This window comes from Chiloscyllium punctatum, chromosome 31 (genome assembly GCF_047496795.1).
Source record: "Chiloscyllium punctatum isolate Juve2018m chromosome 31, sChiPun1.3, whole genome shotgun sequence".
NCBI lineage: Eukaryota > Metazoa > Chordata > Chondrichthyes > Orectolobiformes > Hemiscylliidae > Chiloscyllium > Chiloscyllium punctatum.
In genome coordinates, this window is record NC_092769.1 from 17,914,011 (window position 1) to 17,939,794 (window position 25,784).

Consider the following 25,784-nt stretch of genomic DNA (forward strand, 5'->3'; position numbering starts at 1 on the left):
GACAGAGTGCGGTCAGTTGCTCTTCCCTGGGTGTGTTGCATTGACAGAGTGGGGTCAGTCTGCTCTTCCCTGGCTGTGTTACATTGACACAGTGGGGTCAGTCTGCTGTTCCCTCGGTTTGTTACATTGACAGAGTGCGGTCGGTCTGCTCTTCCCTGAGAGTGTCACATTGACAGAGCGTGGTCAGTCTGCTCTTCCCTGAGAGTGTCACATTGACAGAGTGGTGTCAGTCTGCTCTTCCCTGGGTGTGAGACATTGACAGAGTGGGGTCAGGCTGCTCTTCCCTGGGTGTGTTACATTGACCGAGTGGGGTCAGTCTGCTCTTCCCTGGGTGTGGTACATTGACAGAGTGGGGTCAGTCTGCCCTTCACTGTGTGTGTTACATTGATAGAGTGGGGTCAGTCTGCTCTTACCTGGGTGAGTTACATTGGCAGAGTGCGGTCAGTCTGCTCTTTTTTGAGTGTGTTACATTGACAGAGTGGGATCAGTCTGCTCTTTTTTGGGTGTGTTACATTGACAGAGTGGGGTCAGTCTGATCTTCCCTGGGTGTGTGACATTGACAGAGTGAGGTCAGTCTGCTCTTCCCTGTGTGTGTAACATTGACAGAGTGGGGTCAGTCTGCTCTTCACTGGGTGTGTTGCATTGACAGAGTGGGGTCAGTCTGATCTTCCCTGGGTATGTTGCATTGACAGAGTGGGGTCAGTCTGCACTTCCCTGAGAATCTCACATTGACAGAGTGCGGTAAGTCTGCTCTTCCAAAGAGTGTCACATTAACAGAGTGGGGTCAGTCTCTCTTCACTGAGAGTGTCACATTGACAGATTGGGGTCAGTCTCCTCTTCCCTGGGTGTGTTACATTGACAGAGTGCGGTCAGTCTGCTCTTCCCTGGGTGAGTTACATGGAGGGAGAGGGGTCAGTCTGCTCTTCACTGGTTGGGTTACATTGACAGAGTGGGGTCAGTCCGCACTTCTCTGGGTGTGTTACATTGACAGAGTGGGGTCAGTCTGCTCTTCCCTGGGTGGGTTACATTGACAGAGTGCGGTCAGTCTGCTCTTCCCTGGGTGAGTTACATGGAGGGAGAGGGGTCAGTCTGCTCTTCACTGGGTGGGTTACATTGACAGAGTTGTGTCAGTCTGCACTTCCCTGGGTGTGTTACATTGACAGAGTGGGGTCAGTCTGCTCTTCCCTGGGTGTGTTACATTGACAGAGTGGGGTCAGTCTGCTCTTACCTGGGTGAGTTACATTGGCAGAGTGGGGTCAATCTGCTCTTCTCTGGGTGTGTTACACTGACAGAGTGGGGTCAGTCTGCTCTTCTCTGGGTGTTTTACACTGACAGAGTGGGGTCAGTCTGCTCTTCCCTGGGTGTGTTACATTGACAGAGTGGGGTCAGTCTGTTCTTCCCTGGGTGGGTTACATTGACAGAACGGGGTCTGTCTGCTCTTCCCTGGGTGTGTTACATTGACAGAGTGGGGTCAGTCTGCTCTTCCCTGGGTGTGTTACATTGACAGAGTGGGGTCAATCTGCTCTTCCCTGGGTGTGTTACATTGACAGAGTTGGGTAAGTCTGCTCTCCCCTGGGTGTCTAACATTGACAGAGTGGGGTCAGTCTGTTCTTCCCTGCGTGTGTTACATTGACAGAGTGGGGTCAGTCTGCTCTTTCCTGGGTCTGTTACATTGACAGAGTGGGGAAAATCTGCTCTTCCCTGGGTGTGTTACATTGACCGAGGGCGGTCAGTCTGCTCTTCCCTGGATGTGTTACATTGACAGGGTGGTGTCAGTCTGCTCTTCAGTGGGTGTGTTACATTGACACAGTGGGATCAATCTGCTCTTCCCTGGGTGTGTTACATTGACAGAGTGCGGTCAGTCTGCTCTTCCCTGGGTGCGTGACATTGACAGAGTGGGGTCAGTCTGCTCTTCCCTGGGTGTGTTACATTGACAGAGTGGGGTCAATCTGCTCTTCCCTGGGTGTGTTACATTGACAGAGTTGGGTAAGTCTGCTCTCCCCTGGGTGTCTAACATTGACAGAGTGGGGTCAGTCTGTTCTTCCCTGCGTGTGTTACATTGACAGAGTGGGGTCAGTCTGCTCTTTCCTGGGTGTGTTACATTGACAGAGTGCGGTCAGTCTGCTCTTCCCTGTGTGTGTTACATTGAAAGACTGGGGTTAGTCTGCTCTTCCCTGGGTATGTTACATTGACTGAGTGAGGTCAATCTTCTGTTCCCTGGGTGAGTTACTTTGACAGAGAGGGGTCAGTCTGTTCTTCCCTGGCTGTGTTACAATGACAGAGTGGGGTCAGACTGCTCTTCCCTGGGTGTGTTACATTGAAAGAGTGGGGTCAGTCTGCTCTTCTCTGGGTGAGTTACACGGAGGGAGAGGGGTCAGTCTGCTCTTCCCTGGGTGTGTTACATTGACAGAGTGGGGTCAGTCTGCTCTTCCCTGGGTGTGTTACATTGACAGAGTGGGGACAATCTGCTCTTCCCTGGGTGTGTTACATTGACAGAGTGAGGTCAGTCTGCTCTTCCCTGAGTGTGTTACTTTGACAGAGTGGGAAGAGTCTGCTCTTCCCTGAGTGTGTTACTTTGACAGAGTGGGGTCAGTCTGCTCTTCCCTAGGTGAGTTACATTGAGATAGTGGGGTCACTCTGGTCTCCCCTGGGTGTGTTACATTGACAGAGTTGGGTGAGTCTGCTCTTCCCTGGGTCTGTGATAATGACAGAGTGGGGTCAGTCTGCTCTTCCCTGGGTGGGTTACATTGACAGAATGGGGTCAGTCTGCTCTTCCCTGGGTGAGTTACATGGAGGGAGAGGGGTCAGTCTGCTCTTCACTGGGTGGGTTACATTGACAGAGTGGGGTCAGTCCGCTCTTCCCTGGGTGTGTTACATTGACAGAGTGGGGTCAGTCTGCTCTTCCCTGGGTGTGTTACATTGACAGAGTGGGGTCAGTCTGCTCTTCCCTGGGTGGGTTACATTGTCAGAGTGGGGTCTGTCTGCTCGTCCCTGGGTGTGTTGCATTGACAGTGTAGGGTCAGTCTGCTCTTCCCTGGGTGTGTTGCATTGACAGAGGGGGGTCAGTCTGCTCTTCCCAGGGTCTGTGATATTGACAGAGTGGGGTCAGTCTGCTCTTCCCTGGGTGTGTTACATTGTCAGAGTGGGGTCAGTCTGCTTTTCCCTGGGTGTGTTACATTAACAGAGTGGGGTCAGTCTATCTTCCCTGGGTGAGTTACATGGAGAGAGAGGGGTCAGTCTGCTCTCCCCTGGGTGTGTTACATTGACAGATTGGGGTCAGTCTTCTCTTTCCTGGGTGTGTTACATTGACGGATTGGGGTCAGTCTGCTCTTCCCTGAGTGTGTTACATTGACAGAGTGGGGTCAGTCTGTTCTTCATTGGGTGTGTTAAATTGACAGCGTTGGGTCAGTCTGCTCTTCCCTTGGTGTGTTACATTGACAGAGTGGCGTCAGTCTGTTCTTCCCTGCGAGTGTTACAGTGACAGGGTGGTGTCAGTCTGCTCTCCCCTGGGTGTGTTACATTGACAGAGTGGGGGTCAGTCTGCTTTTCCCAGGGTGTGTTACATTGACAGAGTGTGGTCAGTCTGCTCTTCCCAGGGCGTGTCACATTGACAGAGTGGGGTCAGTCTGCTCTTTTATGGGTGGGTTACATTGACAGAATGAATTCAGTCTGCTCTTCCCTGCGTGTGTTGCATTGACAGAGTGGGGTCAGTCTGCTCTTCCCTGGGTGTGTTACATTGACAGAGTGGGGTCAGTCTGTTCTCCCATTGTGTGTTACATTGACAGAGTGGGGTCAGTCTGCTCTTCCCTGGGTGTGTTACAATGACAGAGTGCGGTCAATGTGCACTTCACTGGGTGGGTTACATTGACAGAGTGGGGTAAGTCTGCAGTTCACTGTGTGAGTAACTTTGCAGAAGAGGTCATTCTGCTCTTCTCTGGGTGTGTTACATTGACAGAGTGAGGTCAGTCTGCTCTTCCCTGGGTTTGTTACATTGACAGAGTTTGGTCAGTCTGCTCTTCCCTGGGTGTGTTACATTGACAGAGTTGGGTCAGTGTGCTCTTCCCAGGGCGTGTCACATTGACAGAGTGGGGACAGTCTGCTCTTTTATGGGTGGGTTACATTGACAGAGTGGGGTCAGTCTGCTCTTCCCTGGGTGTGTTACATTGACAGAGTGTGGTCAGTCTGATCTTCCCTGGTTGTGTTACATTGACAGAGTGAGTTCAGTCTGCTCTTCCCTGGGTGTGTTACATTGACAGAGTGGGGTCAGTCTCCTCTTCCCTGGGAGGGTTACATTGACAGAGTGGGGTCAGTCTTCTCTTCGCTGGGTGTGTTACATTGACAGATTGGGGTCAGTCTGCTCTTCCCCAAGTTTGTTACATTGACACAGTGGGTTCAGTCTGTTGTTCCCTGGGTGTGTTACATTGACAGAGTGGGGTCAGTCTGCTCTTCCCTGGGTGTGTTACATTGACAGAGTGGGGTCAGTCTGCTCTTCCCTGGGTGTGTTACATTGACAGAGTGGGGTCAGTCTGCTCTTCCCTGGGTGTGTTACATTGACAGAGTGGGGTCAATCTGCTCTTCCCTGGGTGGGTAACATTGACAGAGTGGGGTCAGTCTGCTCTTCCCTGGGTGTGTTTCATTGACAGAGTGGGGTCAGTTTGCTCTTCCCTGGGTGTGTTACATTGACAGAGTGGTGTCAGTCTGCTCTTCCCTGGGTGGGTTACATTGACAGAGTGGGGTCAGTCTGCTCTTCCCTGGGTGTGTTCCATTGACAGAGTGGAGTCAGTCTGTTCTTCCCTGGGTGTGTTACATTGACAGAGTGAGGTCAGTCTGCTCTTCCCAGGGCGTGTCACATTGACAGAGTGGGGTCAATCTGCTCTTCCCTGGGTGGGTAATATTGACAGAGTGTGGTCAGTCTGCTCTTCCCAGGGGGTGTCACATTGACAGAGTGGGGCCAGTCTGCTCTTTTATGGGTGGGTTACATTGACAGAGTGGGGTAAGTCTGTTCTTCCCTGGGTGTTTTACATTGACAGAGTGGGTTCAGTCTGCTCTTCCCTGGGTGTGTTACATTGACAGAGTCGGGTCAGTCTGTTCTCCTAGGGTTTGTTACATTGACAGAGTGGGGGTCAGTCTATCTTCCCTTGCTGTGTTACAATGACAGAGTATGGTCAGTGTGCACTTCCCTGTGTGTGTTTCATTGACAGAGTGGGGGTCAGTCTGCTCTTCCCAGGGTGTGTTACATTGACAGAGTGTGGTCAGTCTGCTCTTCCCAGGGCGTGTCACATTGACAGAGTGGGGTCAGTCTGCTCTTTTATGGGTGGGTTACATTGACAGAATGAATTCAGTCTGCTCTTCCCTGCGTGTGTTACATTGACAGAGTGGGGTCAGTCTGCTCTTCCCTGGGTGTGTTACATTGACAGAGTGAGTTCAGTCTGCTCTTCCCTGGGTGTGTTACATTGACAGAGTGGGGCCAGTCTGTTCTTCCCTGGGTGTGTTACATTGACAGAGTGATGTCAGTCTGCTCTTCCCAGGGTTTGTTACATTGACAGAGTGGCGTCAGTCTTCTTTTCCATGGGTGTGTTACATTGACTGATTGGGGTCAGTCTGCTCTTCCCTGAGTGGGTTACATTGACAGGGTGGGGAAATTCTGTTCTTCGTTGGGTGTGTTAAATTGACAGTGTTGGGTCAGTCTGCTCTTCCCTGGGTGTGTTACATTGACAGATTGGCGTCAGTCTGTTCTTCCCTGGGAGTGTTGCAGTGACATGGTGGTGTCAGTCTGCTCTCCCCTGGGTGTGTTCCATTGACAGAGTGGGGTCAGTCTGCTCTTCCCTGGGTGTGTTAAATTGACAGAGTGGGGTCAGTCTGTTCTTCCCTTGGTGTGTTACATTGACAGAGTGGTATCTGTCTGCTCTTCCCTGGGTGGGTTACATTGACAGAGTGGGGTCAGTCTGTTCTCCCATTATGTGTTACATTGACAGAGTGGGGTCAGTCTGCTCTTCCCTGGGTGTGTTACAATGACAGAGTGGGGTCAACGTGCACTTCACTGGGTGGGTTACATTGACAGAGTGGGGTAAGTCTGCAGTTCACTGTGTGAGTAACTTTGCAGAAGAGGTCATTCTGCTCTTCTCTGGGTGTGTTACATTGACAGAGTGAGGTCAGTCTGCTCTTCCCTGGGTTTGTTACATTGACAGAGTTTGGTCAGTCTGCTCTTCCCAGGGGGTTGTTACATTGTCAGAGTGGGGTCAGTCAGCTTTTCCCTGGGAGGGTTACATTGACAGAGTAGGGTCTGTCTTCTCTTCCCTGGGTGTGTTACATTGACAGAGTGGGGTCAGTCTGATCTTCCCTGGTTGTGTTACATTGACAGAGTGAGTTCAGTCTGCTCTTCCCAGGGCGTGTCACATTGACAGAGTGGGGACAGTCTGCTCTTTTATGGGTGGGTTACATTGACAGAGTGGGGTCAGTCTGCTCTTCCCTGGGTGTGTTACATTGACAGAGTGGGGTCAGTCTGATCATCCCTGGTTGTGTTACATTGACAGAGTGAGTTCAGTCTGCTCTTCCCTGGGTGTGTTACATTGACAGAGTGGGGTCAGTCTCCTCTTCCCTGGGAGGGTTACATTGACAGAGTGGGGTCAGTCTTCTCTTCCCTGGGTGTGTCACATTGACAGAGTGGGGACAGTCTGCTCTTTTATGGGTGGGTTACATTGACAGAGTGGGGTCAGTCTGCTCTTCGCTGGGTGTGTTACATTGACAGAGTGGGGTCAGTCTGATCTTCCCTGGTTGTGTTACATTGACAGGGTGAGTTCAGTCTGCTCTTCCCTGGGTGTGTTACATTGACAGAGTGGGGTCAGTCTCCTCTTCCCTGGGAGGGTTACATTGACAGAGTGGGGTCAGTCTTCTCTTCGCTGGGTGTGTTACATTGACAGATTGGGGTCAGTCTGCTCTTCTCCAAGTTTGTTACATTGACACAGTGGGGTCAGTCTGTTGTTCCCTGGGTGTGTTACATTGACAGAGTGGGGTCAGTCTGCTCTTCCCTGGGTGTGTTACATTGACAGAGTGGGGTCAGTCTGCTCTTCCCTGGGTGTGTTACATTGACAGAGTGGGGTCAGTCTGCTCTTCCCTGGGTGTGTTACATTGACAGAGTGGGGTCAGTCTGCTCTTCCCTGGGTGTGTTACATTGACAGAGTGGGGTCAATCTGCTCTTCCCTGGGTGGGTAACATTGACAGAGTGGGGTCAGTCTGCTCTTCCCTGGGTGTGTTTCATTGACAGAGTGGGGTCAGTTTGCTCTTCTCTGGGTGTGTTACATTGACAGAGTAGTGTCAGTCTGCTCTTCCCTGGGTGTGTTACATTGACAGAGTGGAGTCAGTCTGTTCTTCCCTGGGTGTGTTACATTGACAGAGTGAGGTCAGTCTGCTCTTCCCAGGGCGTGTCACATTGACAGAGTGGGGTCAATCTGCTCTTCCCTGGGTGGGTAACATTGACAGAGTGTGGTCAGTCTGCTCTTCCCAGGGGGTTGTCACATTGACAGAGTGGGGCCAGTCTGCTCTTTTATGGGTGGGTTACATTGACAGAGTGGGGTAAGTCTGCTATTCCCTGGGTGTGTTACATTGACAGAGTGGGGTCAGTCTGCTCTTCCCTGGGTGTGTTACATTGACTGAGTGGGGTCAGTCTGTTCTTCCCTGGGTGTATTACATTGACAGAGTGGGGTCAATCTGTTCTTCCCTGGGTGTGTTACATTGACAGAGTTGGTTCAGTCTGTTCTCCCAGGGTTTGTTACATTGACAGAGTGGGGGTCAGTCTGCTCTTCCCTTGCTGTGTTACAATGACAGAGTATGGTCAGTGTGCACTTCCCTGTGTGTGTTACATTGACAGAGTGGGGTCAGTCTGCTCTTCCCAGGGTGTGTTACATTGACAGAGTGTGGTCAGTCTGCTCTTCCCAGGGCGTGTCACATTGACAGAGTGGGGTCAGTCTGCTCTTTTATGGGTGGGTTACATTGACAGAATGAATTCAGTCTGCTCTTCCCTGCGTGTGTTACATTGACAGAGTGGGGTCAGTCTGCTCTTCCCTGGGTGTGTTACATTGACAGAGTGAGTTCAGTCTGCTCTTCCCTGGGTGTGTTACATTGACAGAGTGGGGCCAGTCTGTTCTTCCCTGGGTGTGTTACATTGACAGAGTGAGGTCAGTCTGCTCTTCCCTGGGTTTGTTACATTGACAGAGTGGCGTCAGTCTTCTTTTCCCTGGGTGTGTTACATTGACAGATTGGGGTCAGTCTGCTCTTCCCTGAGTGTGTTACATTGACAGGGTGGGGAAATTCTGTTCTTCCTTGGGTGTGTTAAATTGACAGAGTGGGGTCAGTCTGTTCTTCCTTGGGTGTGTTTAATTGACAGAGTGGGGTCAGTCTGTTCTTCCCTTGGTGTGTTACATTGACAGAGTGGTATCTGTCTGCTCTTCCCTGGGTGGGTTACATTGACAGAGTGGTTTCAGTCTGTTCTCCCATTGTGTGTTACATTGACAGAGTGGGGTCAGTCTGCTCTTCCCTGGGTGTGTTACAATGACAGAGTGGGGTCAGTGTGCACATCACTGGGTGGGTTACATTGACAGAGTGGGGTAAGTCTGCAGTTCACTGTGTGAGTAATTTTGCAGAAGAGGACATTCTGCTCTTCTCTGGGTGGGTTACATTGACAGAGTGAGGTCAGTCTGCTCTTCCCTGGGTTTGTTACATTGACAGAGTTTGGTCAGTCTGCTCTTCCCTGGGTGTGTTACATTGTAGAGTTGGGTCAGTGTGCTCTTCCAGGGCGTGTCACATTGACAGAGTGGGGTCAGTCTGCTCTTCCCTGGGTGTGTTACATTGACAGGGTGAGGTTAGTCTGCTCTTCCCAGGGCGTGTCACATTGACAGAGTGGGGTCAGTCTGCTCTTTTATGGGTGGGTTACATTGACAGAGTGGGGTCAGTCTGCTCTTCCCTGGGTGTGTTACATTGGCAGAGTGAGGTCAGTCTGCTCTTCCCTGGGTTTGTTACATTGACATAGTGGGGTCAGTCTGTACTTCTCTGGGTGTGTTACATTGACAGAGTGGTATCTGTCTGCTCTTCCCTGGGTGTGTTACATTGACAGAGTGGGGTCAGTCTGCACTTCCCTGGGTGTGTTACATTGACAGAGTGAGGTCAGTCTGCTCTTCCCTGGGTTTGTTACATTTACAGAGTGTGGTCAGTCTACTCTTCCCTGGGTGTGTTACATTGACAGAGTGAGTTCAGTCTGCTCTTCCCTGGGTGTGTTACATTGACAGAGTGGGGCCAGTCTGTTCTTCCCTGGGTGTGTTACATTGACAGAGTGATGTCAGTCTGCTCTTCCCAGGGTTTGTTACATTGACAGAGTGGCGTCAGTCTTCTTTTCCATGGGTGTGTTACATTGACTGATTGGGGTCAGTCTGCTCTTCCCTGAGTGGGTTACATTGACAGGGTGGGGAAATTCTGTTCTTCGTTGGGTGTGTTAAATTGACAGTGTTGGGTCAGTCTGCTCTTCCCTGGGTGTGTTACATTGACAGATTGGCGTCAGTCTGTTCTTCCCTGGGAGTGTTGCAGTGACATGGTGGTGTCAGTCTGCTCTCCCCTGGGTGTGTTCCATTGACAGAGTGGGGTCAGTCTGCTCTTCCCTGGGTGTGTTAAATTGACAGAGTGGGGTCAGTCTGTTCTTCCCTTGGTGTGTTACATTGACAGAGTGGTATCTGTCTGCTCTTCCCTGGGTGGGTTACATTGACAGAGTGGGGTCAGTCTGTTCTCCCATTATGTGTTACATTGACAGAGTGGGGTCAGTCTGCTCTTCCCTGGGTGTGTTACAATGACAGAGTGGGGTCAACGTGCACTTCACTGGGTGGGTTACATTGACAGAGTGGGGTAAGTCTGCAGTTCACTGTGTGAGTAACTTTGCAGAAGAGGTCATTCTGCTCTTCTCTGGGTGTGTTACATTGACAGAGTGAGGTCAGTCTGCTCTTCCCTGGGTTTGTTACATTGACAGAGTTTGGTCAGTCTGCTCTTCCCAGGGGGTTGTTACATTGTCAGAGTGGGGTCAGTCAGCTTTTCCCTGGGAGGGTTACATTGACAGAGTAGGGTCTGTCTTCTCTTCCCTGGGTGTGTTACATTGACAGAGTGGGGTCAGTCTGATCTTCCCTGGTTGTGTTACATTGACAGAGTGAGTTCAGTCTGCTCTTCCCAGGGCGTGTCACATTGACAGAGTGGGGACAGTCTGCTCTTTTATGGGTGGGTTACATTGACAGAGTGGGGTCAGTCTGCTCTTCCCTGGGTGTGTTACATTGACAGAGTGGGGTCAGTCTGATCATCCCTGGTTGTGTTACATTGACAGAGTGAGTTCAGTCTGCTCTTCCCTGGGTGTGTTACATTGACAGAGTGGGGTCAGTCTCCTCTTCCCTGGGAGGGTTACATTGACAGAGTGGGGTCAGTCTTCTCTTCCCTGGGTGTGTCACATTGACAGAGTGGGGACAGTCTGCTCTTTTATGGGTGGGTTACATTGACAGAGTGGGGTCAGTCTGCTCTTCGCTGGGTGTGTTACATTGACAGAGTGGGGTCAGTCTGATCTTCCCTGGTTGTGTTACATTGACAGGGTGAGTTCAGTCTGCTCTTCCCTGGGTGTGTTACATTGACAGAGTGGGGTCAGTCTCCTCTTCCCTGGGAGGGTTACATTGACAGAGTGGGGTCAGTCTTCTCTTCGCTGGGTGTGTTACATTGACAGATTGGGGTCAGTCTGCTCTTCTCCAAGTTTGTTACATTGACACAGTGGGGTCAGTCTGTTGTTCCCTGGGTGTGTTACATTGACAGAGTGGGGTCAGTCTGCTCTTCCCTGGGTGTGTTACATTGACAGAGTGGGGTCAGTCTGCTCTTCCCTGGGTGTGTTACATTGACAGAGTGGGGTCAGTCTGCTCTTCCCTGGGTGTGTTACATTGACAGAGTGGGGTCAGTCTGCTCTTCCCTGGGTGTGTTACATTGACAGAGTGGGGTCAATCTGCTCTTCCCTGGGTGGGTAACATTGACAGAGTGGGGTCAGTCTGCTCTTCCCTGGGTGTGTTTCATTGACAGAGTGGGGTCAGTTTGCTCTTCTCTGGGTGTGTTACATTGACAGAGTAGTGTCAGTCTGCTCTTCCCTGGGTGTGTTACATTGACAGAGTGGAGTCAGTCTGTTCTTCCCTGGGTGTGTTACATTGACAGAGTGAGGTCAGTCTGCTCTTCCCAGGGCGTGTCACATTGACAGAGTGGGGTCAATCTGCTCTTCCCTGGGTGGGTAACATTGACAGAGTGTGGTCAGTCTGCTCTTCCCAGGGGGTTGTCACATTGACAGAGTGGGGCCAGTCTGCTCTTTTATGGGTGGGTTACATTGACAGAGTGGGGTAAGTCTGCTATTCCCTGGCTGTGTTACATTGACAGAGTGGGGTCAGTCTGCTCTTCCCTGGGTGTGTTACATTGACTGAGTGGGGTCAGTCTGTTCTTCCCTGGGTGTATTACATTGACAGAGTGGGGTCAATCTGTTCTTCCCTGGGTGTGTTACATTGACAGAGTTGGTTCAGTCTGTTCTCCCAGGGTTTGTTACATTGACAGAGTGGGGGTCAGTCTGCTCTTCCCTTGCTGTGTTACAATGACAGAGTATGGTCAGTGTGCACTTCCCTGTGTGTGTTACATTGACAGAGTGGGGTCAGTCTGCTCTTCCCAGGGTGTGTTACATTGACAGAGTGTGGTCAGTCTGCTCTTCCCAGGGCGTGTCACATTGACAGAGTGGGGTCAGTCTGCTCTTTTATGGGTGTGTTACATTGACAGATTGGGGTCAGTCTTCTCTTCCCTGGGTGTGTTACATTGACAGAGTGGGGTCAGTCTGCTCTTCCCTGGGTGTGTTACATTGACAGAGTGAGTTCAGTCTGCTCTTCCCTGGGTGTGTTACATTGACAGAGTGGGGCCAGTCTGTTCTTCCCTGGGTGTGTTACATTGACAGAGTGAGGTCAGTCTGCTCTTCCCTGGGTTTGTTACATTGACAGAGTGGCGTCAGTCTTCTTTTCCCTGGGTGTGTTACATTGACAGATTGGGGTCAGTCTGCTCTTCCCTGAGTGTGTTACATTGACAGGGTGGGGAAATTCTGTTCTTCCTTGGGTGTGTTAAATTGACAGAGTGGGGTCAGTCTGTTCTTCCTTGGGTGTGTTTAATTGACAGAGTGGGGTCAGTCTGTTCTTCCCTTGGTGTGTTACATTGACAGAGTGGTATCTGTCTGCTCTTCCCTGGGTGGGTTACATTGACAGAGTGGTTTCAGTCTGTTCTCCCATTGTGTGTTACATTGACAGAGTGGGGTCAGTCTGCTCTTCCCTGGGTGTGTTACAATGACAGAGTGGGGTCAGTGTGCACATCACTGGGTGGGTTACATTGACAGAGTGGGGTAAGTCTGCAGTTCACTGTGTGAGTAATTTTGCAGAAGAGGACATTCTGCTCTTCTCTGGGTGGGTTACATTGACAGAGTGAGGTCAGTCTGCTCTTCCCTGGGTTTGTTACATTGACAGAGTTTGGTCAGTCTGCTCTTCCCTGGGTGTGTTACATTGTAGAGTTGGGTCAGTGTGCTCTTCCAGGGCGTGTCACATTGACAGAGTGGGGTCAGTCTGCTCTTCCCTGGGTGTGTTACATTGACAGGGTGAGGTTAGTCTGCTCTTCCCAGGGCGTGTCACATTGACAGAGTGGGGTCAGTCTGCTCTTTTATGGGTGGGTTACATTGACAGAGTGGGGTCAGTCTGCTCTTCCCTGGGTGTGTTACATTGGCAGAGTGAGGTCAGTCTGCTCTTCCCTGGGTTTGTTACATTGACATAGTGGGGTCAGTCTGTACTTCTCTGGGTGTGTTACATTGACAGAGTGGTATCTGTCTGCTCTTCCCTGGGTGTGTTACATTGACAGAGTGGGGTCAGTCTGCACTTCCCTGGGTGTGTTACATTGACAGAGTGAGGTCAGTCTGCTCTTCCCTGGGTTTGTTACATTTACAGAGTGTGGTCAGTCTACTCTTCCCTGGGTGTGTTACATTGACAGAGTGGGGTAAGACTGCAGTTGACTGTGTGAGTAATTTTGCAGAAGCGGTCATTCTGCTCTTCTCTGGGTGGGTTACATTGACAGAGTGAGGTCAGTCTGCTCTTCCCTGGGTTTGTTAAATTGACAGAGTGGGGACAGTCTGCTCTTCCCTGGGTGTGTTACAGTGACAGGGTGGGTTCAGTCTGCTCCTCCCTGGGTGTGTTACATTGACAGAGTTGGGTCAGTCTGCTTTTCCCTGGGTGTGTTACATTGACAGAGTTGGGTAAGACTGCAGTTGACTGTGTGAGTAATTTTGCAGAAGCGGTCATTCTGCTCTTCTCTGGGTGGGTTACATTGACAGAGTGAGGTCAGTCTGCTCTTCCCTGGGTGTGTTACAGTGACAGGGTGGGTTCAGTCTGCTCCTCCCTGGTTGTGTTACATTGACAGAGTGAGTTCAGTCTGCTCTTCCCTGGGTGTGTTACATTGACAGAGTGGGGTCAGTCTGCTCTTCCCTGGGTGTGTTACATTGACAGAGTGAGGTCAGTCTGCTCTTCCCTGGGTTTGTTACATTGACAGATTGGGGTCAGTCTTCTCTTCCCTGGGTGTGTTACATTGACAGATTGGGGTCAGTCTGCTCTTCCCTGAGTGTGTTACATTGACAGAGTGGGGTCAGTCTGTTCTTCCTTGGGTGTGTTAAATTGACAGTGTTGGGTCAGTCTGCTCTTCCCTGGGTGTGTTACATTGACAGAGTGGCGTCAGTCTGTTCTTCCCTGGGAGTTTCACAGTGACAGTGTGGTGTCAGTCTGCTCTCCCCTGGGTGTGTTAAATTGACACAGTGGGGTCAGTCTGTTCTTCCTTGGGTGTGTTAAATTGACAGTGTTGGGTCAGTCTGCTCTTCCCTGGGTGTGTTACATTGACAGAGTGGGGTCAGTCTGTTCTTCCTTGGGTGTGTTAAATTGACAGTGTTGGGTCAGTCTGCTCTTCCCTGGGTGTGTTACATTGACAGAGTGGCGTCAGTCTGTTCTTCCCTGGGAGTGTTACAGTGACAGGGTGGTGTCAGTCTGCTCTCCCCTGGGTATGTTACATTGACAAAGTGGGGTCAGTCTGCTCTTCCCTGGGTGTGTTAAATTGACAGAGTGGGGTCAGTCTGTTCTTCCCTTGGTGTGTTACATTGACAGAGTGGTATCTGTCTGCTCTTCCCTGGGTGTGTTACATTGACAGAGTGGGGTCAGTCTGTTCTCCCATTGTGTGTTACATTGACAGAGTGGGGTCAGTCTGCTCTTCCGTGGGTGTGTTACAATGACAGAGTGGGGTCAGTCTGTTCTTCCCTGGGTGTGTTACATTGACAGAGTGGGTTCAGTCTGCTCTTCCCTGGGTGTGTTACATTGACAGAGTGTTGACAGTCTGTTCTCCCAGGGTTTGTTACATTGACAGAGTGGGGGTCAGTCTGCTCTTCCCTTGCTGTGTTACAATGACAGAGTGGGGTCAGTGTGCACTTCCCTCTGTGTGTTACATTGACAGAGTGGGGGTCAGTCTGCTCTTCCCAGGGTGTGTTACATTGACAGAGTGTGGTCAGTCTGCTCTTCCCAGGGCGTGTCACATTGACAGAGTGGGGTCAGTCTGCTCTTTTATGGGTGGGTTACATTGACAGAATGAATTCAGTCTGCTCTTCCCTGCGTGTGTTACATTGACAGAGTGGGGTCAGTCTGCTCTTCCCTGGGTGTGTTACATTGACAGAGTGAGGTCAGTCTGCTATTCCCTGGGTTTGTTACATTGACAGAGTGGGGTCAGTCTTCTCTTCCCTGGGTGTGTTACATTGACAGATTGGGGTCAGTCTGCTCTTCCCTGAGTGTGTTACATTGACAGAGTGGGGTCAGTCTGTTCTTCCTTGGGTGTGTTAAATTGACAGTGTTGGGTCAGTCTGCTCTTCCCTGGGTGTGTTAAATTGACAGAGTTGGGTCAGTCTGTTCTTCCCTTGGTGTGTTACATTGACAGAGTGGTATCTGTCTGCTCTTCCCTGGGTGTGTTACATTGACAGAGTGGTTTCAGTCTGTTCTCCCATTGTGTGTTACATTGACAGAGTGGGGTCAGTCTGCTCTTCCCTGGGTGTGTTACAATGACAGAGTGGGGTCAGTGTGCACATCACTGGGTGGGTTACATTGACAGAGTGGGGTAAGTCTGCAGTTCACTGTGTGAGTAATTTTGCAGAAGAGGACATTCTGCTCTTCTCTGGGTGGGTTACATTGACAGAGTGAGGTTAGTCTGCTCTTCCCTGGGGGTGTTACATTGTCAGAGTTTGGTCAGTCTGCTCTTCCCTGGGTGTGTTACACTGACAGAGTTGGTTCAGTGTGCTCTTCCAGGGCGTGTCACATTGACAGAGTGGGGTCAGTCTGCTCTTCCCTGGGTGTGTTACATTGACAGAGTGAGGTTAGTCTGCTCTTCCCAGGGCGTGTCACATTGACAGAGTGGGGTCTGTCTGCTCTTTTATGGGTGGGTTTCATTGACAGAGTGGGGTCAGTCTGCTCTTCCCTGGGTGTGTTACATTGGCAGAGTGAGGTCAGTCTGCTCTTCCCTGGGTTTGTTACATTGACATAGTGGGGTCAGTCTGTACATCCCTGGGTGTGTTACTTTGACATTGTGGGGTCAGTCTGCTCTTCCCTGGGTGTGTTACATTGACAGAGTGGGGTCAGTCTGCACTTCCCTGGGTGTGTTACATTGACAGAGTGTGGTCAGTCTACTCTTCCCTGGGTGTGTTACATTGACAGAGTGGGGTAAGACTGCAGTTGACTGTGTGAGTAATGTTGCAGAAGCGGTCATTCTGCTCTTCTCTGGGTGGGTTACATTGACAGAGTGAGGTCAGTCTGCTCTTCCCTGGGTTTGTTAAATTTACAGAGTGGGGACAGTCTGCTCTTCCCTGGGTGTGTTACAGTGACAGGGTGGGTTCAGTCTGCTCCTCCCTGGGTGTGTTACATTGACAGAGTTGGGTCAGTCTGCTTTTCCCTGGGTGTGTTACATTTAACAGAGTTGGGTAAGACTGCAGTTGACTGTGAGAGTAATTTTGCAGAAGCGGTCATTCTGCACTTCTCTGGGTGGGTTACATTGACAGAGTGAGGTCAGTCTGCTCTTCCCTGGGTGTGTTACAGTGACAGGGTGGGTTCAGTCTGCTCCTCCCTGGTTGTCTTACATTGACAGAGTGAGTTCAGTCTGCTCTTCCATGGGTGTGTTACATTGACAGAGTGGGGTCAGTCTGCTCTTCCCTGGGTGTGTTACATTGACAGATTGGGGTCAGTCTTCTCTTCCCTGGGTGTGTTACATTGACAGATTGGGGTCAGTCTGCTCTTCCCTGAGTGTGTTACATTGACAGAGTGGGGTCAGTCTGTTCTTCCTGGGGTGTGTTAAATTGACAGTGTTAGGTCAGTCTGCTCTTCCCTGGGTGTGTTACATTGACAGAGTGGGGTCAGTCTGCTCTTCGCTGAGTGTGTTACATTGACAGAGTGGGGTCAGTCTGTTCTTCCTTGGGTGTTTTTAATTGACAGTGTTGGGTCAGTCTGCTCTTCCCTGGGTGTGTTACATTGACAGAGTGGCGTCAGTCTGTTCTTCCCTGGGAGTGTTACAGTGAGAGGGTGGTGTCAGTCTGCTCTCCCCTGGTTATGTTATATTGAGAGAGTGGGGTCAGTCTGCTCTTCCCTGGGTGTGTTAAATTGACAGAGTGGGGTCAGTCTGTTCTTCCCTTGGTGTGTTACATTGACAGAGTGGTACCTGTCTGCTCTTCCCTGGGTGTGTTACATTGACAGAGTGGGGTCAGTCTGTTCTCCCATTGTGTGTTACATTGACAGAGTGCGGTCAGTCTGCTCTTCCCTGGGTGTGTTACAATGACAGAGTGGGGTCAGTGTGCACATCACTGGGTGGGTTACATTGACAGAGTGGGGTAAGTCTGCAGTTCACTGTGTGAGTAATTTTGCAGAAGAGGACATTCTGCTCTTCTCTGGGTGGGTTACATTGACAGAGTGAGGTCAGACTGCTCTTCCCTGGGTTTGTTACATTGACAGAGTTTGGTCAGTCTGCTCTTCCCTGTGTGTGTTACATTGACATAGTTGGGTCAGTGTGCTCTTCCCAGGGCGTGTCACATTGACAGAGTGGGGTCAGTCTGCTCTTTTATGGGTGTGTTACATTGACAGAGTGAGGTTAGTCTGCTCTTCCCAGGGCGTGTCACATTGACAGAGTGGGGTCAGTCTGCTCTTTATGGGTGGGTTACATTGACAGAGTGGGGTCAGTCTGCTCTTCCCTGGGTGTGTAACATTGGCAGAGTGAGGTCAGTCTGCTCTTCCCTGGGTTTGTTACATTGACACAGTGGAGTCAGTCTGCTCTTCCCTGGGTGTGTTACATTGAGAGATTGGGGTTAGTCTGCTCTTCCCCAAGTTTGTTACATTGACAGAGTGGGGTCAGTCTGCACTTCCCTGGGTGTGTTACATTGACAGAGTGAGGTCAGTCTGCTCTTCCCTGGGTTTGTTACATTTCCAGAGTGTGGTCAGTCTACTCTTCCCTGGGTGTGTTACATTGACAGAGTGGGGTAAGACTGCAGTTGACTGTGTAAGTAATTTTGCAGAAGCGGTCATTCTGCTCTTCTCTGGGTGGGTTAAATTGACAGAGTGGGGTCAGTCTGTTCTTCCCTTGGTGTGTTACATTGACAGAATGGTATCTGTCTGCTCTTCCCTGGGTGTGTTACATTGACAGAGTGGGGTCAGTCTGTTCTCCCATTGTGTGTTACATTGACAGAGTGGGGTCAGTCTGCTCTTCCCTGGGTGTGTTAAATTGACAGAGTGGGGTCAGTCTGTTCTTCCCTTGGTGTGTTACATTGACAGAGTGGTATCTGTCTGCTCTTCCCTGGGTGTGTTACATTGACAGAGTGGGGTCAGTCTGTTCTCCCATTGTGTGTTACATTGACAGAGTGGGGTCAGTCTGCTCTTCCCTGGGTGTGTTACAATGACAGAGTGGGGTCAGTCTGTTCTTCCCTGGGTGTGTTACATTGACAGAGTGGGTTCAGTCTGCTCTTCCCTGGGTGTGTTACATTGACAGAGTGTTGACAGTCTGTTCTCCCAGGGTTTGTTACATTGACAGAGTGGGGGTCAGTCTGCTCTTCCCTTGCTGTGTTACAATGACAGAGTGGGGTCAGTGTGCACTTCCCTCTGTGTGTTACATTGACAGAGTGGGGGTCAGTCTGCTCTTCCCAGGGTGTGTTACATTGACAGAGTGTGGTCAGTCTGCTCTTCCCAGGGCGTGTCACATTGACAGAGTGGGGTCAGTCTGCTCTTTTATGGGTGGGTTACATTGACAGAATGAATTCAGTCTGCTCTTCCCTGCGTGTGTTACATTGACAGAGTGGGGTCAGTCTGCTCTTCCCTGGGTGTGTTACATTGACAGAGTGAGGTCAGTCTGCTATTCCCTGGGTTTGTTACATTGACAGAGTGGGGTCAGTCTTCTCTTCCCTGGGTGTGTTACATTGACAGATTGGGGTCAGTCTGCTCTTCCCTGAGTGTGTTACATTGACAGAGTGGGGTCAGTCTGTTCTTCCTTGGGTGTGTTAAATTGACAGTGTTGGGTCAGTCTGCTCTTCCCTGGGTGTGTTAAATTGACAGAGTTGGGTCAGTCTGTTCTTCCCTTGGTGTGTTACATTGACAGAGTGGTATCTGTCTGCTCTTCCCTGGGTGTGTTACATTGACAGAGTGGTTTCAGTCTGTTCTCCCATTGTGTGTTACATTGACAGAGTGGGGTCAGTCTGCTCTTCCCTGGGTGTGTTACAATGACAGAGTGGGGTCAGTGTGCACATCACTGGGTGGGTTACATTGACAGAGTGGGGTAAGTCTGCAGTTCACTGTGTGAGTAATTTTGCAGAAGAGGACATTCTGCTCTTCTCTGGGTGGGTTACATTGACAGAGTGAGGTTAGTCTGCTCTTCCCTGGGGGTGTTACATTGTCAGAGTTTGGTCAGTCTGCTCTTCCCTGGGTGTGTTACATTGACAGAGTTGGTTCAGTGTGCTCTTCCAGGGCGTGTCACATTGACAGAGTGGGGTCAGTCTGCTCTTTTATGGGTGTGTTACATTGACAGAGTGAGGTTAGTCTGCTCTTCCCAGGGCGTGTCACATTGACAGAGTGGGGTCAGTCTGCTCTTTTATGGGTGGGTTTCATTGACAGAGTGGGGTCAGTCTGCTCTTCCCTGGGTGTGTTACATTGGCAGAGTGAGGTCAGTCTGCTCTTCCCTGGGTTTGTTACATTGACATAGTGGGGTCAGTCTGTACATCCCTGGGTTTGTTACTTTGACATTGTGGGGTCAGTCTGCTCTTCCCTGGGTGTGTTACATTGACAGAGTGAGGTCAGTCTGCTCTTCCCTGGGTTTGTTAAATTTACAGAGTGGGGACAGTCTGCTCTTCCCTGGGTGTGTTACAGTGACAGGGTGGGTTCAGTCTGCTCCTCCCTGGGTGTGTTACATTGACAGAGTTGGGTCAGTCTGCTTTTCCCTGGGTGTGTTACATTTAACAGAGTTGGGTAAGACTGCAGTTGACTGTGAGAGTAATTTTGCAGAAGCGGTCATTCTGCACTTCTCTGGGTGGGTTACATTGACAGAGTGAGGTCAGTCTGCTCTTCCCTGGGTGTGTTACAGTGACAGGGTGGGTTCAGTCTGCTCCTCCCTGGTTGTCTTACATTGACAGAGTGAGTTCAGTCTGCTCTTCCATGGGTGTGTTACATTGACAGAGTGGGGTCAGTCTGCTCTTCCCTGGGTGTGTTACATTGACAGATTGGGGTCAGTCTTCTCTTCCCTGGGTGTGTTACATTGACAGATTGGGGTCAGTCTGCTCTTCCCTGAGTGTGTTACATTGACAGAGTGGGGTCAGTCTGTTCTTCCTGGGGTGTGTTAAATTGACAGTGTTAGGTCAGTCTGCTCTTCCCTGGGTGTGTTACATTGACAGAGTGGGGTCAGTCTGCTCTTCGCTGAGTGTGTTACATTGACAGAGTGGGGTCAGTCTGTTCTTCCTTGGGTGTTTTTAATTGACAGTGTTGGGTCAGTCTGCTCTTCCCTGGGTGTGTTACATTGACAGAGTGGCGTCAGTCTGTTCTTCCCTGGGAGTGTTACAGTGAGAGGGTGGTGTCAGTCTGCTCTCCCCTGGTTATGTTATATTGAGAGAGTGGGGTCAGTCTGCTCTTCCCTGGGTGTGTTAAATTGACAGAGTGGGGTCAGTCTGTTCTTCCCTTGGTGTGTTACATTGACAGAGTGGTACCTGTCTGCTCTTCCCTGGGTGTGTTACATTGACAGAGTGGGGTCAGTCTGTTCTCCCATTGTGTGTTACATTGACAGAGTGCGGTCAGTCTGCTCTTCCCTGGGTGTGTTACAATGACAGAGTGGGGTCAGTGTGCACATCACTGGGTGGGTTACATTGACAGAGTGGGGTAAGTCTGCAGTTCACTGTGTGAGTAATTTTGCAGAAGAGGACATTCTGCTCTTCTCTGGGTGGGTTACATTGACAGAGTGAGGTCAGACTGCTCTTCCCTGGGTTTGTTACATTGACAGAGTTTGGTCAGTCTGCTCTTCCCTGTGTGTGTTACATTGACATAGTTGGGTCAGTGTGCTCTTCCCAGGGCGTGTCACATTGACAGAGTGGGGTCAGTCTGCTCTTTTATGGGTGTGTTACATTGACAGAGTGAGGTTAGTCTGCTCTTCCCAGGGCGTGTCACATTGACAGAGTGGGGTCAGTCTGCTCTTTATGGGTGGGTTACATTGACAGAGTGGGGTCAGTCTGCTCTTCCCTGGGTGTGTAACATTGGCAGAGTGAGGTCAGTCTGCTCTTCCCTGGGTTTGTTACATTGACACAGTGGAGTCAGTCTGCTCTTCCCTGGGTGTGTTACATTGAGAGATTGGGGTTAGTCTGCTCTTCCCCAAGTTTGTTACATTGACAGAGTGGGGTCAGTCTGCACTTCCCTGGGTGTGTTACATTGACAGAGTGAGGTCAGTCTGCTCTTCCCTGGGTTTGTTACATTTCCAGAGTGTGGTCAGTCTACTCTTCCCTGGGTGTGTTACATTGACAGAGTGGGGTAAGACTGCAGTTGACTGTGTGAGTAATTTTGCAGAAGCGGTCATTCTGCTCTTCTCTGGGTGGGTTACATTGACAGAGTGGGGTCAGTCTGCTCTTCCCTGGGTGTGATACATTGACAGAGTGAGGTCAGTCTGCTCTTCCATGGGTGTGTTACATTGACAGAGTAGGGTCAGTCTGCTCTTCCCTGGGTGTGTTACATTGACAGAGTGAGGTCAGTCTGCTCTTCCCTGGGTTTGTTACATTGACAGATTGGGGTCAGTCTTCTCTTTCCTGAGTGTGTTACATTGACAGAGTGGGGTCAGTCTGTTCTTCCCTGGGTGTGTTAAATTGACAGTGTTGGGTCAGTCTGCTCTTCCCTGGGTGTGTTACATTGACAGAGTGGCGTCAGTCTGTTCTTCCCTGGGAGTTTCACAGTGACAGGGTGGTGTCAGTCTGCTCTCCCCTGGGTGTGTTACATTGACAGAGTGGGGTCAGTCTGCTCTTCCCTGGGTGTGTTACATTGACAGCGTGGTATCTGTCTGCTCTTCCCTGGGTGTGTTACATTGACAGAGTGGGGTCAGTCTGTTCTCCCATTGTGTGTTACATTGACAGAGTGGGGTCAGTCTGCTCTTCCCTGGGTGTGTTACAATGACAGAGTGGGGTCAATGTGCACTTCACTGGGTGGGTTACATTGACAGAGTGAGGTCAGTCTGCTCTTCCCTGGGTTTGTTACATTGACAGATTGGGGTCAGTCTTCTCTTCCCTGGGTGTGTTACATTAACAGATTGGGGTCAGTCTGCTCTTCCCTGAGTGTGTTACATTGACAGAGTGGGGTCAGTCTGCTCTTCCCTGGGTGTGTTACATTGACAGAGTGAGGTCAGTCTGCTCTTCCCTGGGTTTGTTACATTGACAGATTGGGGTCAGTCTTCTCTTTCCTGAGTGTGTTACATTGACAGAGTGGGGTCAGTCTGTTCTTCCTTGGGTGTGTTAAATTGACAGTGTTGGGTCAGTCTGCTCTTCCCTGGGTGTGTTACATTGACAGAGTGGCGTCAGTCTGTTCTTCCCTGGGAGTTTCACAGTGACAGGGTGGTGTCAGTCTGCTCTCCCCTGGGTGTGTTACATTGACAGAGTGGGGTCAGTCTGCTCTTCCCTGGGTGTGTTAAATTGACAGAGTGGGGTCAGTCTGTTCTTCCCTTGGTGTGTTACATTGACAGAGTGGTATCTGTCTGCTCTTCCCTGGGTGTGTTACATTGACAGAGTGGGGACAGTCTGTTCTCCCATTGTGTGTTACATTGACAGAGTGGGGTCAGTCTGCTCTTCCCTGGGTGTGTTACAATGACAGAGTGGGGTCAATGTGCACTTCACTGGGTGGGTTACATTGACAGAGTGAGGTCAGTCTGCTCTTCCCTGGGTTTGTTACATTGACAGATTGGGGTCAGTCTTCTCTTCCCTGGGTGTGTTACATTAACAGATTGGGGTCAGTCTGCTCTTCCCTGAGTGTGTTACATTGACAGAGTGGGGTCAGTCTGTTCTTCCTTGGGTGTGTTAAATTGACAGTGTTGGGTCAGTTTGCTCTTCCCTGGGTGTGTTACATTGACAGAGTGGCGTCAGTCTGTTCTTCCCTGGGAGTTTTACATTGACCGAGTGGGGTCAGTCTGCTCTCCCCTGGGTGTGTTAAATTGACAGAGTGGGGTCAGTCTGCACTTCCCAGGGTGGTATACATTGACAGAGTGAGGTCAGCCTGCTCTTCCCTGGGTTTGTTACATTTACAGAGTGTGGTCAGTCTACTCTTCCCTGGGTGTGTTACATTGACAGAGTGGGGTAAGACTGCAGTTGACTGTGTGAGTAATTTTGCAGAAGCGGTCATTCTGCTCTTCCCTGGGTGGGTAACATTGACAGAGTGTGGTCAGTCTGCTCTTCCCAGGGCGTGTCACATTGACAGAGTGGGGCCAGTCTGCTCTTTTATGGGTGGGTTACATTGACAGAGTGGTGTAAGTCTGCTATTCCCTGGGTGTGTTACATTGACAGAGTGGGGTCAGTCTGCTCTTTCCTGGGTGGGTTACATTGACAGATTGGGGTCAGTCTGTTCTTCCCTGGGTGTGTTATATTGACAGAGTGGGGTCAGTCTGCCCTTCCCTGGGTGTGTTACATTGACAGAGTGGGGGTCAGTCTGCTCTTCCCTGGGTTTGTGACTTTGATAGGGTGGGGACAGTGTGCACTTCCCTGGGTGTGTTACATTGACAGAGTGGGGTCAGTCTGCTCTTCCCTGGGTGTGTTACATTGACAGAGTGGGGTGTGTCTGCTCTTCCCTGGGTGTGTTACATTGACAGAGTGGGGTCAGTCTGCTCTTCCCTGGGTGTGTTACATTGACAGAGTGGGGTCAGCCTGCTCTTCCCTGTGTGTGTTACATTGACAGATTGGGGTCAGTCTGCACTTCCCTGGGCGTGTTACTTTGACAGAGTGGGGTCAGTCTGCTCTTCCCTGTGTGTGTTACATTGACAGAGTCGGGTCAGTCTGCACTTCCCTGGGTGTATTACATTGACAGAGTGGGTCAGTCTGCTCTTCCGTGGGTGTGTTACATTGACAGAGTGGGGTCAGTCTGCCCTTCCCTGGGTGTGTTACATTGACAGAGTGGGGGTCAGTCTGCTCTTCCCTGGGTTTGTTACTTTGACAGAGTGGGGTCAGTCTTCTCTTCCCTGGGTGTGTTACATTGACAGATTGGGGTCAGTGTGCACTTCCCTAGGTGGGTTACATTGACAGAGTTGGGTCAGTCTGCTCTTCAGTGCCTGGGTCAGGTGACGGTCTACCTCTTTCATTGGGGCGGATGTCAAGGAGCATCTTAAACCGGAGAGGGATCGGGGTTATTGGAGCCGTTTAGAGAGAGAGTACAGAAGGTAAGACAGCTCAGCTCAAAGCACGGTAGTTAATGCTGCCCCGATTAAAATATTGAAGATGGCAGAGGGGCAGATGAGCTGAGACAGGGTGGGAGCTGGGAGATATTGATGATGTGGAAGGACAGTGTGTGTATCTGATCACATTCTGTCAGTCTGACTAATAGCAGTCATTCCTGCCACTGGATTCACTGAGGGGTGAAGGCTATGTGAACAGAGTAGACTGTCCCTGTTATTCTGTTCCTGACTCTCCCACTCTGTTAGTGACCTCTCAGTCTCCCGGGAAATGGGCTTTTTCCCAATTGTGCCGGATTCCTGGCCTTCATCCTTGGCCGAGCTGAGAGTTGATGGTCTGAGGAATATCATTCCCAAATGACTCCTGTCCAAGATAATACCGATTAATGTGTCTGTGTATCCTCCAGTAATCTGTAAACATCATTGCTCAGGGCTGGAGGGACATGGATTGATGACATTGAGGATGTTATGAACCAGACCAAACTCCTCTGCCTTAAGGAAATGGTCTCGACCCCTTTTCCTGATTTCCTGAAGGGAAGTGTAAGGCGTTACAATGTGATTGGTCAAACTGCCAGGCCTGAATCAAAACACACTTTACTCCACACTATCGTTGGAACACAAACATAAGGAAGAAAGATTGGACAAACCGAACTCGATTGGAAACCTGAACTAAATGAACATTATTTAACTATAAACAGCAACTGTTTGGATATCGTAACATTCCATAAACCACACAATTCTGGTCTTTCTGCTATCGGGAGAATGGGGTGAAACTTGTAAAGATTCAGAAAAGATTTACAAGGATGTTTGCAGAGTCAGGATTTCTGATTGTTTTGTGGCTGGAGTTTATTTTATCCTTGTGTAGATTTGACGCATTAACCCTCCCTCCCCACCACTACAGAAGCTGTTGGAACTGTTCAGTGTTTCCAGTGGCTTCTGTAATTATTTCAGGTTCCTGACTGGAGCAGTCTCTCACTTTTCGAACAAAACAAACCCATCCTTGTGCTGCAACCAATATTTCAATAAGAAATGGGAAGCAGCAGAGGGGAAAGCTTCTGAGATGCCGAGCAATGCTGCCCGGTTCCACACTGCAATTCACAGGAACCATCACCAGGAAAAGCAAGGAGCAATCTGACAGATCCGGTTTACCACAGAATGAAAGATTTATTTCCTCGATTTATCCCAGTGCCTTACCTTTAAAAGGCTGTTTACAAACCACAACACTGCAATGGCTGGGAATCGGACCCAGGTCAACTGCTTGGAAGACAGCTCTGCTCCCCACTATCCCACCATCACCCTCCTAACAGCTCCCTCCCCATTCCCAAACACACTTAACAAGGCCGTGATCATCACCAACTGGATTGGGGCTGAAATCCAAACAGACACATACTCTGTATCTAACCCAGTGATGGAGCTATCCTGATTGAGTTTGATGTGAACAGGATGGGGGAAGTGGGGGATTTAATCAGTACCTAACGCCGAGCTCAAAATGGCCTGGGAATTTGAAATGCTGCAGTGTAGAGGGAGATTTACTCTGTATCTGACCCCATTCTCTACCTGCCCTGGGGATTTAAATGGAGACAGTTTAATGGGAGATTTATTTTGTCTGGAACCCTGTGCTCCCTCTGCCCTGGGAGTGTTTGCTGGGATCACTGTCTATCCTCTGTGATATGGATCCTATGAAGATTGATGGGAGACAGTGTAAATGGAATTGTCAGGATCCAATTCCTTCACGTGGATGAGAGAAGGTGGGAAAAAATGATACCAGTGGGACT